Source organism: Cavia porcellus, unplaced genomic scaffold (assembly GCF_034190915.1).
Source record: "Cavia porcellus strain 051 isolate PalLab524CR breed Dunkin Hartley unplaced genomic scaffold, mCavPor4.1 scaffold_14, whole genome shotgun sequence".
NCBI lineage: Eukaryota > Metazoa > Chordata > Mammalia > Rodentia > Caviidae > Cavia > Cavia porcellus.
The window spans coordinates 33,734,048-33,741,191 of record NW_026947497.1 but is presented as its reverse complement, the minus strand read 5'-3'; the positions used below and the strand labels follow the sequence as shown (position 1 = coordinate 33,741,191).

The 7,144-nt window shown below is 37.0% G+C and overlaps 1 long non-coding RNA gene across 1 annotated transcript; it reads left to right on the top strand.

Moving 5' to 3' along the window:
* The first annotated feature begins 582 nt into the window (after positions 1 to 582).
* Positions 583 to 4,785, top strand: LOC134478684 (uncharacterized). Its single transcript, XR_010051464.1, has 2 exons — positions 583 to 1,536; positions 4,188 to 4,785. It is a non-coding gene; the product is annotated as an uncharacterized LOC134478684 (long non-coding RNA).
* Positions 4,786 to 7,144: the final 2,359 nt, after the last annotated feature.

Sequence of the window (7,144 nt, the reverse complement as noted above, 5' to 3'; positions counted from 1 at the left end):
TAGATTGGCTTCATTTGATCTGCCCTTCAAGCCTTCAAAATAAGAATAACAACTATTTTTTCTCACTTGTTCTAATTTTTTTAAAAAAGCCCCTCAGCTTGTTATATATGTAGGACAGTGTGAAAATACAATCTCCTGCTAAATGGGTGTCTTATTTCTTGGGTTAAACATCAAATTATTTTTGAAAAGGTCAGAAAGCCTATTAAATTCCAGCTTTAAGTAGCGATTATGTATTTTTAAGTTTGATATTTTTGATCAGAATACTTAAAATAGGCATTTACTTCAGCGCCAATTTTTATTAACTGCAATCTTTTTAGACTGGAGATTCTCAGAAAATTTTTCTTTATTTTAAAGAGAAAAACATGATAAGCAAACAATGAAACAAAGTTACAAAACAGGTTAGTAGAACAATAACTATAATTGATATATCACATATTATTGTCAATAGTAGCTATTCATAGTACAGGATATAGGGGTATCTCATCTAAATATTAGAATAAAACATTCTTTTTAAGAAATAAAGAGAAGCTAGCTGCATAACTGTCTTAACTATCTTGCGTATGCATATATTTTTTCTTTTCCTTTCTTCCTTTCTCCTATCTCAGTTTGTCTTTTCTTTTGAAGTTTCTTCCCAAAGAATTTAATACTTTTAAAAACACATAACTTTTATATGTGTTTTAAGAAAAAAATTAAATCTTCTAAATGATCAAGTTTAAACAAATAGTAGTTGATTTCTCAGGAGATAATTACACATGTTATTCTGCAAATATAGGGAAATTCTGTAGATCTGGAAATACACCAACCCCAAGAAAATGTCTTATTTAACGTATTTGACAATGTGGACTTGGGGCCAGGACTTGCTTTCTGTAATGACAAAAACAACAGATGCTATTGGAAAAAACACTGCCAGGTTACATTTGTCACCTTTCTGTTACTGTAACACATTCCTGAAATGACAAACTTATGAAGACACAAAGTTCATCTTGGCCCATCATCCCCTTCAAGAACATGTTCCTCAGTGACTCCTTTATTTCTCACTCTTAAAGTTTGCCCAGCATCTAAAGTGCCAAGCTGGGCTCAAACCTTGAAATACAGGCCTTTAGGGGCTGCCTCAGTTCCTCACTATAATACAGGTTCATGGTATGCTTTTAAACAGTTGCTTATAAATCCTTATGCTTTCTATACCTCGTGATTTTTGGTGAAAGGCACATGAATAAATGTGCTTATTTTCCCTTCATTATGTTAACCTTTATATTCAGTCTTGGGTGGAAGAGGTACACTTTAGGGTATGAATGCCATTTATGAACTTCAGTAGTAAATAAACTTGTTTTGTTTTTGCAAATGCTGGTCTCCGGAGAAGAAAAACCTGCTGTGTCATTGGAACTGGAATGGATCAAAGGGCCAGCTGCAAGATAAAGTGAGGACCTTTGGGAGGGAGAAGTGGGTGACGAAGAGGTGATGCAAGAAAAAAGACTTCCAGCTGATTCTCGTGGAAGTCCTGACAATACACAGAGTCCAGTGTCAAAGCGGTTGCAGGTAGTACACTTGCTTTTGCTCTTTCTTTAGGTTCCAAGTAAACTCATGTTTATCACACAACATAAAATGAGGTGCATTTCTCAAAACTGAAGACAAATGCATTGCTTATTCAAAGTAGTGTTGTATATGAAATGAATATTTAAAGAAATGATCATTTGATATGTTTCCTTGGAAAAACTGTAAAGGCTTATCCATGGGTTAAAACCTCCGTTCCGGTTTCTACTGTGTCATGAACATAAAATGCTTGAATGAGTTCAGAGCTGGGCTGGGGGAGTACAGAGTGCCCACCCACCCTGGCCCTCACTGTGTCACGTGGTTGCTGACGTCATCCCTTTGCTCAATGAGGCAAAACAGCAGCATCCAGGAGCAGTCAGGGTGTGGCTATGCCAACCATGGAATGAGTCTCTAAAGTCCCCTAAGTGAGAGAATACAGTGTGATCTCTAACTGATGTTGATCGATTGTTGATGCAATTTTACAAATTCAGAGAAAGTAAAACCCTGAATTTTAAAGTTTATTTTTCTAAAGAGCTTTGACTTTTCAAAATGGATTCTAAACATTTTAAATAATAAACCCTAGATACAGAGATCATTACAATGACTGAGATCATTACCAAGGCTTATAAATAAGAATAATGGAATACCCATCTGAATTTCCCTGAGAGTGGGTCTTCTCTGTTTAATTCCAGTTTTGTTAGTTATTCTGGCTGGGTAAAATGATAGCATAGTTGAATTCATAGGTAAGTTGTTTCCATATTAGTTCATGTTATTTATGTTCATCAAGTATTTTTCTGTTTATGGAAAACAAGTTTAATCCAATATGAAACAATGAGATCAAAATGATTTATAGTACTTCAAATCAGTCGTGCTAAAAGTCATTCCAATACATATCTTCTAAAGTAGGGTAACTGGATCCAACATTTCCATCACCATGTACTTATTTTTTATCTTATGAAAAATTGAGACAAAATTGCATAAAATAAGAGTAACATTAGTCAGTACATTGTGTATCATTGCCTTCAAAATTGTTACTTAGAGTACAAGAAATGGACAAGAAAAATTCTTACAAAAAAAAATATTACCATAAAATTTTCTTTTTAACAAACTGAGATAAACTAGTGGTATAATGAATCAACCTGAAGCCTGCCCCCAACATAATACTGATGTCCACAAAATAATCTTCTGCCATGCGAGGGGCAGAATCACAGTGTTGCTTAGATTAAAAGTCCTTTTGCTGATCTTGAAGATAGATATTGATCATTTTATTGCTTTGCATATAGTTTGTTCTATAACTGTAAGGGAATGGGACAAGGAATCATTTTACATATTGAAGCTTCATCTGGTTGTCATAGTTGAGACACTCCTGGCGAGAAAGCTTTCAACATTCTTCCCCACAATACCCAGTTGGGGACAAACTTAGAAACCCTCTAACTCTCTGATGAGAAAAGTCATTACCAAGATGAAAAATAAGAGAACATCTGGAAGTGATGTCATCTCTGCCAAATGTGTATGCTAGGGAAAAAGTTATTCATGCAATGTCTCTGCGTTCTCTGGAGAGAGAATGAAAGAGACAGCACTACATGACTCTGGGGATGTACAGATCATAAGCATTTTACATAATGATATACATCTAATGGCAGGATAAACACCCACTCCTCAGCCAGCTGCAGACCATATGTTTTAAAGAAAAAGACCTCTAGAAACAAGTACCCTTGAGGAAAATCTAATTTCTGTTATGGAAGGACAAAAATTTCATGTGGATTTTGACATGGAGATTTCATATCTTTCTTGGGAACTTGTGTTTTATCTAGTCTCTGAAACATTTCCTAGAAAATGTTGTATAAATATCTTTTATTTCATTCTAGATGTTTCTACAGAGAAAATAATTTTATTGAGTTAGACACTCGAAATAAGCCTTCAGAACATGCATTTATTTAATTTCTAAGTGATAGATAGCATTCCCTAAATTATAGAGACTACTCTGTATATTTTCTCATTAGAGTATGTAGGAAGAGAGCCTTACTTACTGGAGACACATAAGATTTAGAAAACCAAAGTAGCAATCTTATTTTACCACTATCTGATTAATTATTGAGGCTATTTTAGGATCTCCAAAATAGATGTAATAATGCACTTAGCGAAAAGGGCTTTGTTACTGCAATGCATTATCACAGTTATTTAGTTGAACTCTTTCTGATAATCATTTGAAATGGTGGACTTCCTTTTTTTTAGTACTCTAAAATTGAAAAGCATGATACATGTTTCTTTCTTCCTTCCCTTCTCCCTACTTTTTCTTCCCCTCCTTTCCTTTTTTCTTTCCACTCTTCCTTCCATTCCTCTATCCCTCCTTAGGCAAGCATTCTACCACTGTGCTACACTCCCAACCAAAAAGCGTAATTTGTTTAGATCAAAGTGATTTATAGTTATAGATGTTTTAATAAGCGTCTCTGATAGGTGAGCACATAAGTTAAATATTGCTGTAATAATGCCATGGGACAAACAACCATAAAAATCACACCAACCTAAAAAAATCATACAGTCCTGATGCATAAGGTCTTCTGGTTAACATTTGAACTTTGAAAGGTGGAGTTGTACTTGGATTGAGGCCGAAGGCTGCATTCTGATTTGTTTTGTGTATTTCTTCTTGTTTTCAGACCAATGGTTCCCTGAAGTACTACCATATCTGCATCACATTATTAACAACCTTTGGGCTACATCATTTCGCAAGCCTAAGTCAAAGTTACACATCTGATATGTCCTCGGTCTGATGTGTCTTATTTACTGCATACCAAGAATTCAATTCTTTTAATGAGATTTTTAAGTGACTTCCTCGTAAAGATAGAGAAAAATGCAGAGTATTTGTTTTTAAAGTTAACAGTAAATCTTACTATTCTTGAAGCTTAAGACAGGAGAATCACAAGTTCAAGCCCAGCCTGGGCAGATTAGTAAGATCCTGTTTCAAAGTTTAAGAAGAAAGAAAGAAATCAATCAATCAATCAAGCAAGCAAGAAAGAAGTAAAGAAATAAAGAAGAGGCTGGGTATATAGCTCTGTGCATAGGCCCTGGGTTCAATCTCCAGTACTAGCAACAAAAACTAAAAAATTTGATAATATATGTAGGTGAAAAGTTGAGTTACACAAATCACTCTTTTTCTGCTGTAAATTCTAATATACAGTTCTTCACCAGACTTGGGTCAGAATTCATAAATAAAACTTGACATGTGGAGAGTATATTGATCTTGTTTTGATACCACTTTCCTGAGTGTCTTGACTTTAAGTTTGTAGATCAAGGGAAGTAGAGAATATGTTTCTGGATTGGTATAAATATTTAGCTTTATCAATTTTTAGTTTTCTGAGTCTCATTGCTGCTTGCACAGGAGTAAATCTAATCAGTCTTAAAGTCAACCATGAATCTCGATTCTGAAATGTTTTTCAGTGACTTTTCCATTCATAGACTCACAGCACCACAGAATGTCAGAGTAGGAGGACAATTACATAGTGCCCAGACCTGCACAGTACTCTAATTTGTGAATGGTGCTGTAACCCAACAGGTGATGCATGTGACAAGTCCTACTGAATTCTTCATGTGTCTGTCTACAGGGGATTTGTTGCTGCAACACTGACAAGAATGAGATGGAGATAGAGGTCAAGGTACTAAGGTTATGTTTATATGAAGGATTTTCTTTACTTTCAAATTCTAGGTTTGCCCTTGAGCACATTTATTTCCTGGAAAGAGGGACCAGGTAGCTTCTGGATCTTGGTGTGCATGGTTGCCATGTCTTTGCGTTATATTCTTTAACATGAAAGAATGAAAGCAACCTGAGAAGAGAACATCTGAAGTTCCTAGTTTTCTCTTCTCTCCACCCAGGTCAGTGATTGCTGAGGACACCGACTGTGTGAAACTGGGTCTCAGATATATTCACATGAAACACTGGCTTTGACTCACATAACTTGAGTCTGAGGCCCAAACCTTCTAAATTTTATTTCATACATAAACTTAAGTGCACACCTAATGCCCTGAGACCTTGAGCTGCAGTTTCCATAAATTTATGTATTTTGACTTTTCTAAAATTCTCTAGCTCATCTTTCTCTGTCACTTTGATTACTTGAGTCGAGAATTTAAATGTATCAATTGTTTCTATTTAATCTCCTTTCTTTTGCTTTCTTGGCCTTATTTTTGTAATTTTTAAGTCAGATACTTAGATAATTTTATTTTTCAGCTTTCTCCACCTCAGTTTATAAATTAGTGTGGTGGATTAACTAATGGTCAGCTTGTAACACCCAGCTGAACTAACTCAGCTTGGTTCTAGATATGGAGATCCACCTGAGGTCTGCTGCCAACAGCGTAAAAGGAGAACTGAAGGGGAAGATGGTGTGCTGTTGATTCTCCTGGAGAAGATTGTCCTACTGGTTTTCCTGATATGAACTCAGCTGTTCTCATTGTCAGATCTCAGGTCCTCGCAGTTGCTGGGATGTCTTCAGTTGTTTTCAAGGGAGCTCTGATCCTTACCTTGAGTGGTGCTTCCTGGCTTCCGTGCAGATCTGTAAGTTTGACATGTCAGATCTTTCATCCTGCATATGCAGACTTTTTAGCTTCCACTACTATTTTGTGCCGGCTACCTGCACACAGGGCTGATGCAGCACTTGTAGCTCCAATCCCAGCACTAGACAATGAACCAATCACAAACACTAGACTCAGCCCCCTGCTCCCCACAACTGTATAAACCTTCAGGGGGACATTTAAACAAAAATCATAGAATTCCACCCCTGGCCCCCCAAAGACTCATGTACATCCTTTATGGAAAAGACATTTAATCCTTCTCCAAGACTTGCCACAGTCCTAACAGTTTCAGCATTGCTGAAAAATTCAAGTCCCAAGTCTCCTCCAAGATCTAAGGCAAACTCTTAGCTGTAACCCCCATACAAATGAAAAGAAAGTTAAACACTTTCAACATTCAATGGCACAAGATAAACATTACCATTCCAAAAGGTACAAACTAGGAAATATAAAGGAATGGGACCAAAGGAAGTCTAAAATTCAGCAGGGCAAACATCCTGGAGTTCCACATTTAGCATCTGAAACGATCTAGTTGTGAGCTGCAAAAAGTTTGAGTGACTCCATCCCCACGGCACTTCTAGTGGTTTTAACTCCCACAGCATCTCTTTTGGGCTGACTTTGCTCCCTCCTTTCAGTTTTCCTTAGATGATCCATGCTCCTGGCTTTTCCAAACTTCTTGATCTCCACTGTACCTTTGGCTTCACACTTACAGCTTCAAATACTACCCTTTCAGGGGCACATTGCATGGCCTCCCACACCTGCTGAAATTGGGGTGGAAACCCCTTTAACCTTACAACTCTTGCATTCTGCATGTACCTAAAACCAGTGCTGTGTGGATGATGCCAAGGTCCACTGTCAGCTGGAGGAGTAGCCAGGCTTTCCTCTTTCTTGGCCATTGAGATTGAGTGCTTAGATCACTGGGCACTCTGAACTTGATTGGAAGGAACAAATTCTCTGTGCTGCTGCCATTCTGGAACCTGGTGCAACCACCACCATTTTGGAACATGTCATTCCATTCTCTGGCTTTATCCTCAAAGCAGTCTTTCACCTTTGC